This window comes from Mastigoproctus giganteus, chromosome 6 (assembly GCF_048544385.1).
Source record: "Mastigoproctus giganteus isolate SK-2022 chromosome 6, ASM4854438v1, whole genome shotgun sequence".
Lineage (NCBI taxonomy): Eukaryota > Metazoa > Arthropoda > Arachnida > Uropygi > Thelyphonidae > Mastigoproctus > Mastigoproctus giganteus.
The window spans coordinates 111314077-111328110 of record NC_143580.1 but is presented as its reverse complement, the minus strand read 5'-3'; positions in this window follow the sequence as shown (position 1 = coordinate 111328110).

The following is a 14034-nucleotide window of genomic DNA, read 5'->3' as shown; positions in this document are numbered from 1 at the left end:
TGCCAAGGTCCAGAGCCAAGAATTCATGAAACACCACGTTCCACAGCAGCGGCACCAGGACAGATCCTTGCGGATGCTTCTAACCACTCTTCGGGAGGTTATGACAACTTTAATTTTCCTATTCGTCAAATATGCCCGAACACTGCTGTACAAGTTTTCTAGGAGTACTGCTTTCCGTAGCTTTGAAACCATATTGCCTCAAACCCGGCTCCTCGACCATAGAGGCAGTTCAGAACCTCATAACCAGGGCCACCCAGAGTAACAGGAAGTACTTCCTGGTAATAGCAGTGGACTTTGCCGGGGCCTTCGACACCATCTGGTGGCCGAGTGTCCTTGGCAGGTTACGGAAAGCAGTACGCCCAGAAAACTTGTACAACAATGTTCGGGCATATCTGATGGATCGCAAAATTGAAGTTGTCACAACCTTCCAAAGAGTGGTGAGAAGCGTCCGCAGGGGCTGCCCGCAAGGATCTGTCCTGAGGCCGATGTTGTGGAACGTGGTATTTGATGAATTCTTGGCTCTGGACCTTGGCAACATGGCCAGTCAGGCCTTTGCGGATGATCTGATCTTAACAGTGGTCGCGGACTCCAGAACGGGACTTGAAACACAGGCTAATGAAGCACTTGTGACACTTGTGTTGTGACATACTGTTAACTATCACTACAGCATGCAAAACGGTGAGCACCCATGTCCTTCAGGTACTGGCGGGAGTCCTACTACTGGACTTTGAGGTGAACCGTTGTGGGCTGATGTATCTACCCTCAAAAGACACGCCAGCCATTATCTATGGCCTTACCCTGGATCTAACCAGCAACCGAAAAACAAAGAAGCAAAGAATCGTGGCTCTCCTGTTGCAGATGTGGCAACACAGACGGGAGACATCCACCAAGGGACAAGTAACACGACGATTCATACCGATAGTTGCAAAGATGTACCCAAAAGCACCGTCATGGATTTACCAAGGATTAATTACAACCTTCTTACTAACAGGCCACGGCCCATTTAAGGAAAAACTCAATGCACTTGGGATAACAGAAGAGTCCACTTGCACCTGTGGGAATTGGAAACTTGGCTGCATATCATGTATGACTGCGAAAACTATGAAGAACACAGATGCAGACTCATAACCGAGATCAAATGCCTGCCAAAAAAACCAAGAGCACCATCTCCTGGATTCAGAAGATGAATACAAAGCCCTCACCGCTTTGCACTAGTCGCGTTCAACAGAAGGCGAACAGAAATTGCAATCCACAATATGCCTAAATAGGTGCAGAAAATAAAATAAATAAAATAGAAATGAAGCGACAGCACAGAGGAAATGATGGAAAGCAATAGCAAGGAGACATTGCCTAAGGAATAGACACCAAACAGACATAACATGCTCCAAAAACGTGGAGTAACAACAGAACAGAAAAACCAAAATGTGTCCGACAGAAAAAAAAACGTGGAACCCAACATCAAATGAGAACTACCCCCTCCTAAGAAGAATTCGCACTGGGCACGACTTTGATCACCATAGTTAGGACGACTTACATATGAGTGAACATCAGATTGGACTTAGTAGAAATCACCGCTCTTTCTCCTTGTCCTCGGCGGTGGGGAGGTGACGGTTCCCCATCCCGTCCGCTCCCCGCCATCCCTCTTCTTCTCTACTGCTGGTGGGGTTTGGGCATACCCCACTGATCTCTTGGGGCCGTCTTCCATTATTAATCACGTGGTCCTCTTTTCCTCCTCTCCTTTGACGGGGGGACTGGACGGTCTTTTCTGTCCCCCTCGCCGATCCTCCTCTCTTCGCCTGGTGGGGCATGGGCCTGCCTCACTGATTACCTGGGGACACCTTCTCTATCATCCCCATATTTCTATTTTTCCCCACAGCCTTCCGTCTCCTTCCCTGCTCTACCTAATACGCTAGCGTATACCCCACATAAGTTGCAAAATTTGATTGCATGCCCACTAACCTCATTTGGCTTTTCTACTCAATTTTCTTAACCCCCCACAGAGCGAGAATTATTTTATTTATTTATTTTTTCAATTCTGACAGAGTAAATATCTAAATATTGGTGTACCTGGTCTGCCACCACGAGACATAGTGTGGACAACGTTGGGCCCCAGCAGGGGTCTGGCTTCTAAATGGCCAGAAGAACAACAAATCATAATACTACACTTACAGAATCCACACACTTTTAAATCTCTAGCTTTTACAGTGAACTGTTACACCCACAATGAAAGCAACGCGGAGATCGGGGAAACTCCTGGTGCCGTTAGACACGAACACACTATACATTTATTTATTTATAATATGCTGTTTCGGCTCAGTAAGGAAAACCCGGCGCGTAACGTGTAGATATGGTATATGAGTAAATTTTACGATTTTAACAATTTAGCGGCTTATTTATTTATTTATGTTTGAATACTGTAAGGTTCATATGCCGTGAAGGTATTTCCAGGGATTGGTGAATTATAACATAAAAATTAATAAAAAATGAAACAGTAAAGCTTACAGAATTTTTTTATGACAGTATGATACTGCATTCAAAAGAACGTGATGTGGTGAGTCTGTTGTAGTCAGCATACTCGTAGGTATAGGAGTTAGTTTGTAGATTCCATTAGCGGATGAAGAATCTATAAGTCATCTGTGCAGCAAATAGAAAGCTTATAATTGACTCGACATATTTTTACTGGTATGGGTTGGAGGCTGCCAGTATGTGGATTGGAACTGTATTGTTATAACTGAGTTGCACGTTGAAAGACAGTAGTTCTGTAGGCCTTATTAGAGTCTAATTTGTCACAATCAATTTGAAATCGGTTTAGGATCTCATTTTACTGAAACATCTTGTTTAGACTTTTCAAAGAGGTTAGGTTGGAGAATAGTGGACGTATTTGAAGTCCGCTGGGATGTCTCTGACTTCATGGAAGTGAGATAATGCCGGAAAGTAATGGCGCATCATATCTAGATTTCAGTAACTTGGCCAGGATATGGCCATGATTTATCCTAATGACAGTAAACTTCCACGGTGTCCATGATTTGGCCATGATTTATCCCAATGACAGTAAACTTCCTTGGTGTCCATTCCATGTTAGCGTATAAAATTCTTCTTGGTGCAAGAAGAATTTTCTTCTGAGGAGTAGCGGAGGAATGTCTGTATGGATTAATGGATTAATAATAATGATAATATTAGTTTTAGTTTTTAGCGTCAGATTAAACATAGGCAAAGATGTTGCTACTAAACGACGCCTTTAGGCACACTTAGCATTAATCAGCACCAGACTTAGTCCGCTTGTAATGCAACTCAACAGTTCATCTAATCACACGTAATTCCCATAAAACAGCAATAATAACTGAAACAATCGACCTAATATAACGATGAAAAGGAACTTTTAAAATCTATAAAAGGGCATAAAATTGAAAGAATACTTTTAGACTTTAAATGTATTAGTTTAGAAGCCACTAAAGAGACTAACTGTGGAATCAAAGCGTAACATATCACAACCACAACCTTCAACGGTAAAACTAGACTTCTAAAATGAGAGGAAATCTGCAGCAGAAGGAACAGATACGGCAAAGACTACTCGAGAATAGAAGTGGGAGGAGAAATGGCCACAAAACTTTGGCAGAAACGTGCACATAAAATATTTGACATTTAAAATAAACCAAAGTATGAAATAACATCATAACCATAGATAAATACGTCAAAAATATATTGAAACTTAGCCGGCTACTGAAGAAACTCGATGAGGCCTAACTTGCGAATCCAGGGAAAAACCATATCAGTAAACAATTATGAAAAAAAAAAGGAAAGACTGAAATGCAAAAAAATGGAAGGCATTAGCCAGTTAATCAATCCTCCTCAACAGCTATTTTGATTAACGGTTATCGAAGTAGTGGTTCGGAAACCTGACAAATAAGCAAAGGCAACTTGTTTGAATGGCTGTAGCTTTTATATTTCGAAAAACTACGCAACGCAAAGCTGCCATATTGAAAACCAAACGAAACCAAGAACTCCTTTTCTTTTAATAATGGATCATTAATAAATAGTCGCAATTTTGTTTTATATTTTGCATCTTAAATAATTGTAATTTTAAAGAAATATTGTTTAAAGAGAAAAGCAGTAATAAACCACTTTTATGTTGAATTTATTGAGTTAAATATTTGAAAGAGAACTACTGTATGAAAACGGGGAAGACATTCTGCATGTGATACATAATCTAATGTACCACACAATAACGAACTGTAATTTTGTTTTGTATTTCGCAACAACTTTTTAAATATCTGATCAACCCAACCATACTGGAATTACCACACATTATATATATTATTTTAAAGTTTATTGTGTTAAAATAACAATAAAATTTGAATTTTGGAAAGCAAAATGCTACTCATAATAGGTGTGAAACTCTACACCTCACCTACTGTTGTAATACCATGGGTACACTATTGTGTATACTCTACATTCTTTCAAGATCATTCTAAATTTAATAAGTTTCAATGTGTATCAGCAATAATATCATGCCATAAAATTTCACTAAACGTGCTGGTCGCAAATTTTGACTTTAATCGGTCTCCACAGATTAGAACAAGCATTGGTAAAACATCGCACAATTTCTTCCTTTTTAATCCATGTTCGACATGTGTCTGTATGCTGTTTGTAATCGTCAAAAAAATATCCAAGTTGTTCACATACTGCTAGCTGACCCAGTTTTAAACTTAGCCATTACTCTAGGGATGTAAGAAACACAGAACAATACCATTAAAAACAACATGATGAAAGGTGAGAGTTGGAATTCAGCAAAGCATCCAAACACTATTTCAAGATACTTTTGTAGCAGATATTTGATCGAACAAAGAGAGGAGCCATTTAGAGCGATAAGAGATGTTTTTGCGTCAGTGGTTGAAGTTTATGAACGATAAAAAGAATTAGATGGACATATCTCGAGAGTGCACAAATAGAAGTTACAATAAAGTTTTATTGTACAAGCGTGAAACATCCCAGAGGTGGTAAATACTTCACTATGATGAAATAGCAACTTTCAAAATTAACTTAGATTCCATTACAAACCGTATTTTGAATAAATTTTGTTTCTTACATTTCCAGTATAGTTGCATTCTGGTTGACAATTTTCTACGATTGCAGAAGTCTAATAAAAATAATAATAACACATTAAGCGCTGTCCTTTAAAGGATAACTGATATTTCAAAGCAGTTACAGATGCTTTTTTACAGAATCATTGGTGAATTATGGTTTGCATTTTCATTTACAAATGCCATTATTTTTAATAATTAGTACCCATTAATGCCTTTCAGAAATTAAAAAAAAGCTTCTGAAGCATTATAGGCTCTGTTATTGAAAACAATGAATTACCACTTGTTTTAGACTGAATCAACGAAATATTTGTAATTTCATTTTATCAAGTAGACCGTGAATGTCAGGAATGATATCAATAAAAATTCTTTTACTGACAAAACATAAAATGATTAATAAATTATACAAAACCAAGAATGATAAATAAAATAAAATAAAAAGAATTATAATTTTATTATATCGTTGATCGCTTGATTTTTTTAAGCTAACCTAAATACGAATTGCTATCGAAACCAATAGCACTCTGGTGAAAGAGATTGATTGGAGGTGGTAAAGCAAGAATAAACTTTTCTGAAGATCGTAATTTTTCGGGCGCAAGGATGAAGGAAGCTTATTGCACAGAACAGATCAAGTAAACGGAGGGGAAAAAATAGTTAATTCAGTGATGAACTGTAAATGGACTTACTAGGAACTAGTTCAGTAGAAAGTGCAGAAATCGGAGATGCCAGTCCTGAAAATGGCGTTGTTTAATTCAAAAGAAGATTTGATATTTACGATACATGTTGTGGAGCTATTTATAAAAAAAAGGCAGTCCATAAGAGAAACTGGACAGGTGCAAGGAAGTGAAATAAATTTGTGAGAGTTGGATCTTTGATTAAGCACTCTGTATGCATTGTACAGATTAGTGATTTGAATCCCGACGACGATGTGAGGAATTTTTATGGCCTTTTTTCACAAACTGACTGTATAGTACTGTTTATTTTTCTCCCGGAAACTCAGATTTTTCGTTCAACAAACAGAAAATCGACCACAGAACACACGAAATATTGTCTAAGTCGCTGATGTGCCTAAAACCCAAGGACAACGACAATACATTAGTCTAATCTTTTTTTAGTGCCGAGGTAACTAAGGCCGTGGTCATTTGCTGCACGTATTACCAGAATAGAAAAGATATTGCGATGTTTTTTCTTATTAAAACATACGACATTTTAGTCAAATTTAGATAATAACAAGGAAAGAATTGCAAACCATGCAACGCCATTTAAAAAGCCTAATGTGTCCATAGTATTCAATGTGCCGATAAAACCATAACAACAGAACCAATAACAACAAAAATATCCATATGCCATCAGAATCATATATATATATATATATATATATATATATATATATATATATGCACACGTCTTATTCTGTTCTGCTTCATCAGGCCTGGCAAGTTTGAATCAAGAAATTTGAAGTTTCATTTGAAAACCCTTCCGGCTGGAGTCTCTTAAAATATGTTCTTTAAGTGAAGTCGATAATTTTCAATTGCTGTAGTAGTGGCACCATAAATAACGATCACTAAAAGTGATATCATATCATTGAAAGTTTGTTAAAAGAAAAACTGATTCTTGTTATTTTTGTGTACCTACAAAGAAATGGTAATCGCTGAAATAGAGAAAAGAATACAATAGCAAAATTCTTTATATAATTGCCGAAAAGCACACACCAAAAGTGCGCTTTCTACTTTTCGTCAACAAACGATTGTAAATAATTAAACGAGGAACATCTGGCGGGGTATATCTTACGGTTAAGGACTGTGGGTAGAACATCACCATCTTTTCCTAAAGAGGAATGCAGGCGCCTGCTTCAGCGGGCTAATGTATGGATGATTGATGAGAGTTGTCAGCGAGTACCTTGCACTTAATCGTACCGCGAAACATGTAGGAGAAAATTGAATAAACCACACAGAATTCTCACTAGATGGATTTCTTACTTCTTTCTTTAACACAACAGAATAATTGCAAGGACCGTTGCAATGTGTTATTAGCCATGATTTTTAGATTAGCAGGATCGCTACGAGAAAACGTGTCAAGTTAATTTTGCCAATACATTAATACATATTAAGAGGAAAGCTCTGCTGTTATAAACAGAAGCAAATACAACAAACCCAATGAAATTACGTGATTTAAGAAAATGTGCGTATGCTATAGAAATAAGCACTCTCGTTTGTATTAAATTTTCAAATATCCCTCCAAACATTGTATATTATAATCCAGCAAGATTCTTTTATTATTATTGTCCCAGTAACTAGGAGGCTTCATCGACGAGATAAAGTTCCACATTATAAGAGTTTTGGAGTCAAAGTATTGGTTGAAAAAGGAACCCCCCCCCACGAGACAGAGAGCAATATTTTAGAATAACGGTGACTGCTATCGTGATTAAACTGTTATCTACACAATTTTCATTTTCACCGAGACAAACTTCTTGTTTTCATAAGTTCTAGAATAAACATTATTGTACGTGGTGGCCAAAGCTGTAAGAAGCAAACTATGTTGGCTACTTAAAGCGCTGTGTTCATATTGTGGAAATACTTTCACTACGTATTACATTGGTAATACGTAGTGAAAGTATTTCCACAATATGGTATTACATGTCTCTAAATAAAACGCGCTGCTCCAGTGGAGAAGTATATTGCTGTTTTATTAAAGTGTCCAGACTGAATTTTTGACTCTTTGGAGTCTTATCGCTGAACAGAATTTACATTAAGTGAGTGTGAACGGTCATTTAACGTTCTAAAATAAAATAATATAAAGCTAACTTAAAATTCAAACCATCTTTTTTTATTTATTTTCTTATTTTTTAAAACTAAATCTTTAATCCAGAAGTGGTGGCGTCCTTATTTGTGGGAAACACTGGCGGGACATCCAATAGGTGCCCATATATTTGGTGGCTGCTAAATATGATTAACATTTTTATTGATGACTTATTGTGAACTTCATTGACCTGGTAGTCGTACCGGAGTATAAACAAGAATTTATATTAAATTTGGCGCTCTTCACAGTGCACGAAATGGAAACTACTTATGTTGTTTCCCACAGAGTAGCAGCCATTTTGAGAGAATACCGGGGTTGCCGTTCTTATTCCAGGCTGCCTATAATTCTCTGGCTGGTCTCCTCCAGGGTCGTCTGAGCTTCCTGGACAGGTAACCCTGGCAGAGACCAGCCAGGGAATTAGGGGCAGCCTGACTACCTCCTAGCGGTGTGTGCGGGCAACGCGGGGTCCCACCAGGAACCCTACGGCCAGAAACCAGAATACACAACAGAACCCAACACATACAATACTTTATTGGCTTTCATATTAATATTGTTTGTCTCCAGAGAGTTCATATGGCGCCTTTCCCCTAACACTATGTGTGTTCTTATGTTCTGAAAACAATAATTAATATTCCAGAAACAACTAGCGTAATTTGGTTGATGTTTATTGACTTATAACAGGGGTGCTCAAACTGCGGGTTAGATCCGGCCCGCGGATATTTCAATTATATTGTAAAAATTAATGTTTATATTATATCACAATAAAATTTATGAAAACACATTTTACAGATTATTTTAACATTGGTCGGTTGATTAATAGTGTTGATGCCTCTGTGTTGTCGTCAGCTTAGTCTTGTTAGATATTAATTCTGCAATTTCCACTCAGAGCTATTCTTTGACACATTGTTAAAATAATCCGTTAACTTGACCCTGTAATTAAATAGCAATAGACGTTAGAGACAGTAATTAGGGATTTCCTAATCCCTTGCCAGCCTGCACATCAACCCCTCATTCGCAGAGTATTGTGAGCAAAGGTCACCCTAGGCTTCCACACTACACAAGAATCCTGGATCCAGGATAAAACCTGCACCAGCAGCATGGTCTCATGGTTGGTATCGGTAAGATCCTGAACCAGCCTGCGTATGAACCCTGATGTCCAGAGTATGGGAGAAAAAGTCCCCCCTGGATTCTAACCATACAAGAACCCCAGATCCAGGACAAAACATGACACAATCCTATTGGCTAATGGTGTTAATTCTTCTGCTATAAATTAACTGCTGGTGGCCTGTAAGCACAAGTTTCTGATAGCATCGACAAGAGGAGGCTGTCGGCAGGCATGAATTTAATCTTTTTGTATTACCTTAGATTTCCTGTTTTCTATTGTAACAACAATTCAAAACTTGAAACTTCAGAATCGTATTTATATAGTTTAATATTATAATAACGTAGTTTATTAGACAAAACAGCCTAATAAACTATATTATTAATTTCAGGCGATATAAGAGTGATATGAATATAATAATAACCTTTATGTTAAAATATTTCATAAACTTTTAAGACACGTCAGTGCTTGCTTACTTCAATATTCACCAGTTTTTTTTTATTCCAGTGACCCCATAAAAATCATGTCAACGTTGATATCGAAAAAGAGAAAAGGTGATGCTGAGTGTCACGTTTTTAATGAGCGATGGCCAATTAATTACTTTTTTGCACTGCTCAATTGCACGTGTCTTATTTGCAATGAAGCCTTGTCGGTGTTTAAGGAATATAAAGTGAAACGTCACTACACTACAAAACATGACTCGAATTACGATAAATTTTAAACAGCTTTGCGGTAGAAAAAACTCCAAGAACTAACCCATACTTTTCAAAGTCAACAACAGAAGATTAGAACTTTTACTCATCAAAATTTATCTGCAGTCAGAGCTAGTTTTCGAGCCTCCCAAATCATTGCCGAAGAAGGAAGGGCCTTTACGGATGGAGAATTTGTAAAAGGAATTTGTTTGGCAATTGCAGAAGTATGTCCTGAAAAAGTAAAGAATTTTGCGTCGGTAAGTTTATCTTCATCAACTGTAACGGGAAGAATTGAAGATTTAGGAGCCGATGTTGAAAATCAACTCGTAGAAAAAGTTCGTGAATTCACACAATTTTTCAATAGCAATTGATGAGAGTGAAGATACAAGCCATACAGTTAAATTATTAATTTATATCCGAGGTGTAAATTAAAATTTTACAGTAACTGAAGAGCTAGTTGCATTAAAAAGCTTGAAAGATACAACAAGTGAAAATATATTTTTCAGTGTGTAAGAAGCAATTGACGACCTCAAATTGAATTGGGATTTGCCATCAGCGGTTACGACAGATGGTGCTAAAAATATGGTAGGTACTAAAATTCGGCTCATGGGTCAGCTTCATAAATATCTTGAGAGTAAAAATATTAAAAAAACAATGCGATTTCATTGTATAAATCACCAACAGTCTTAGTGCGGAAAATATTTGGGCATAGTTTCAATCATGTCGACTGTATTATGAACAGCAAATTTTATTCGCAAGACTGGTCTGAATCCTCTGAAATTCAAAACTTTTCTTGAAACTATTGACTCTGAATATGATGATTCGTTGTACCACACTGCAGTTATTTGTTATTTGGTTTTTTAGGAGCATTAGCAACTAAGGCCATATTGCTCCGGGATATGCGGTGGTCATTCCCTGAATGACCTTTCCGCATCCTCCGTATTTGGTGGTGACGCCACACTGCAGTACGATGGTTCAGTCGTGGTAACATGTTGAAGGGATTTTTTGAACTGAGGATCGAAATAGATCTATTTATGAACGAAAACCTACATTCCCTGCATAACTTTAAAGTTATGCAGAGAATGTAGTTTTCAATAATTTGGGATTTTCTCCTACCAGCCAAATATTCCAAAAATTCATATGGCCCCCTTCTCTAAAAGTTTGGGGACCACTGACTTAGAGGAAAAAAAAAAAAAAAAAAAAAAAAACCTGGAACGTTAAACAAGCTCAGCGTCGGCTCTTATCCGGTATCATGGCATTCTTCAAGCAAAATCCAAATATTTGCAAGAACGGAGGCGGCTAACCTGAACGGTTCTCGCCCCCAATATACGAAAACTGTAAGAAAATTACTTCAAAATCTACTTCAGTAAAAATTTATTTCACTATATTATTGACTGAGGGCGCTGTGTCGTCCAGTGTGGCTCATGTGTAGTGAATGTGCTCCTGCTTTTTGAGATATTTAATGCGTTCATTGACAACCCCCTTATGTGTAAATATGTGTTCCTAGAAGTTAAAGTTGTGGTGAGTTCATAGGTGATTTTTTTGTTGTTGGGACCGTGGGGTTGTGGAATTATTTGCATGAGATTATATTACAAACTGAGTAATTGATTTCATAGTCGTACATTGCATTGCATAGTGCTTATACATATATCACTGAAATCTCCAGGCGCCTCCGTAGCCAGGTGGGAAGGAGCAGCAGTGCGTCGCACACGCTTCTTGATTAGACCGGGGTTCGAGCTCGTCACCACCAAATACGGAGGATGCGGAAAGGTCAGGGAATGACCACCGCATATCCCGGAGCAATATGGCCTTAGTTGTTAATGCTCCTAAAAACCAAATAACATAACATAACATAACTGAAATCTCCCATAGAGATACCATTATCCCATAGACTTTGTATGGATGATAATGGCGACTTGAAATATTCCATTTTTTGAAATTAGTCATGGAGAGGGAAAACATTTACTAGCGCCATTGCAGTATTTTGACTTAATACCAGATGTTCATTAGTTTACTTAAGCCTTCTGTTGGATAACATTGTGGGCTTGTTTGGGCTATCATTTTTCAATCTTAAAGTTGATATTGCTCCTCATCAATAGATGAGGAGCAATATCAACTTTTAAGATCCTCACCTACCAATAACGGGATCCTAGGGACCCCGTTATTGGTAGGTGAGGATCTTAAAAAAATACTTAATTTCAAGAATTTTTCTGGCGCCCTCAGGCTATTAGGGACCGAGATCTAGACACTGCTTTTCGAAGATTTCAGAACTTCCCTTCTACTTTCCATCCAGCTGGAAAAGTGAAATACATACTAAACATAGACATATTGATATAACTCTGTCTTTAGGGTACTAGTGAGTATCCTATTAGGATTGAGAATACAGGTTTAGAACAAGAGGATAGACAATAGTCGTGTTTTTTTTTTTTTTTAACCTACATTTATCTGACATGGATACTGACTTGGACCATGACCAAGTTAGGATACTGACACAAGATATTGACATTGAGAATTCTTCTGGATCAGAGTCTACGGATTCATCTAAGAAAAAAAAAGGGGTGCAGGGGGAAGAAAACTCCCAAAACTCCTATAATTACTCAAGCTCGAGGAGATAAAAACCTTGTGGTGGAGGAGAGTCCCTCTGTTTCGTTGGCTTCTGAGCCGCCGATGGTCATTGTCGAAAGTAACTCGGTTCCAACAGAATCTTCTGAAGATCTTTCTCTAACAGAGGGATTGGACCTGGGTGGGTCTTTGAATGCTTCAATTGTATATGCGACGGTTGCCAAAATCAGGAAAGCTCTGGGAGAGTTTTTATCAAAGGATTCTAGCAAAATAACTAAGTCTGCCTCTAACCGCATTCATAGTCTATGGGCGGATCTAGAGGCAGTTACCACCGCAATCTTAATTGATAATGAACGACTTAAGACCAATGCATCTGAATTGGAAATCAGAGCAGGTCTTTTGGACAAGATGATACAGATCCAATGTAATCTACATCCTCATAAGACTTTTACGGAAGCTGTTCGTGGTAGTACAAAGCGAAATAAACAGACTCCTGAAATAACAGAGATTCCACTACTAACTTCTTCAGTGGAGGTGGCAGCTTCTTCGGGCAGACCAATTGCTGGTGAAGATAGGATGGATTCCGGAAGTGGGATCTCTGATTCCGAAAACATGCTAATACTTAGGCCCTCAGCAGAATCGTCCCTGGCGTCTAGCCAGGATATCAGGAAGGCAGTTACTGAAGTGATTAAAAAAGATCACAAGGACATGAAAATCAAGGGTGTACGTCTTTTGAGAAATAAAGGTGTGTTGTTAGAGACAACAAATCCTGATGATGCCAAGAAGATCTCAAGTGCTTCTGCATTAAAAAAAGCAGGATTATCAATAGAAAAACCCAGATTGTCCGATCCTACAATTTTGATCTACGGTGTCCCGAAGGACTATTCAAAGGAGGATATTTTGGAGGATTTAATTGATAAAAATTTAAAAGACTTTGGTTTTAGCCAGGAGGAAGTTAAGAATGAGATTACATTCAGATTTAACTCTGGCACCGGAACCAGAATGACCAATTGGGTTATTGGTTTCAGCCCACGCCTTATGGGACATGTGATTCAGAGTGACAAAATTTATCTAGGTTTTACGTCACATAGATTTCGTAAGTTTACACTTGTAAGCAAATGCTTCAGATGTCTGGGATATGGTCACAGTGCGCAGTTCTATTCCCATAAAGCTGTATCTTGTGGCCACTGCGGGGGTGGAGGCCATGTTTTTTCTGACTGTATTCACAAGGAGGAGCCATCTCAGTGTGTTAATTGTAAGCGTAGAGGTAGAGATTGTAATCACTCGGTCAGGGATAATAAATGCCCTGAGTATCTTAAATGTTGAATTGACAGACCGAAGAACCAGACATGAATAATACAACGGTAATTGATTCAACAAGTGTTAACCTGCAATACGGCGAAATAAAAATTCTTCAAATTAATGGGCAAAGATCTCATGCAGCGGCGGACGAGATTAGGAAAGCTGCTGATGATCTGGGGTTTGATATTGTATGCTTGCAAGAACCGTATTACTCTTCTCAGGTAGGGGGTTCAGCGTATAAAGTTATAGGATATCCAATTTCGGCAAGGATTATTGCCTCAAGTGACGATCGACCCAAGGCCGCCATAATTATCTTTAACAGTGAACTAGTAATAACAACTATCTCAAGTGAATGTTTTGCTACCACAGGTTGTATCCTGGTTTCCTCCAGGGATCAGTCATTTTATCTGGTTTCCCAGTATTTTCCTCCCTCGGAAGATATTCAGCCAGCCTTACACAGACTTGACAGGGTATGTAGCAGATTTTCAGCTAACAA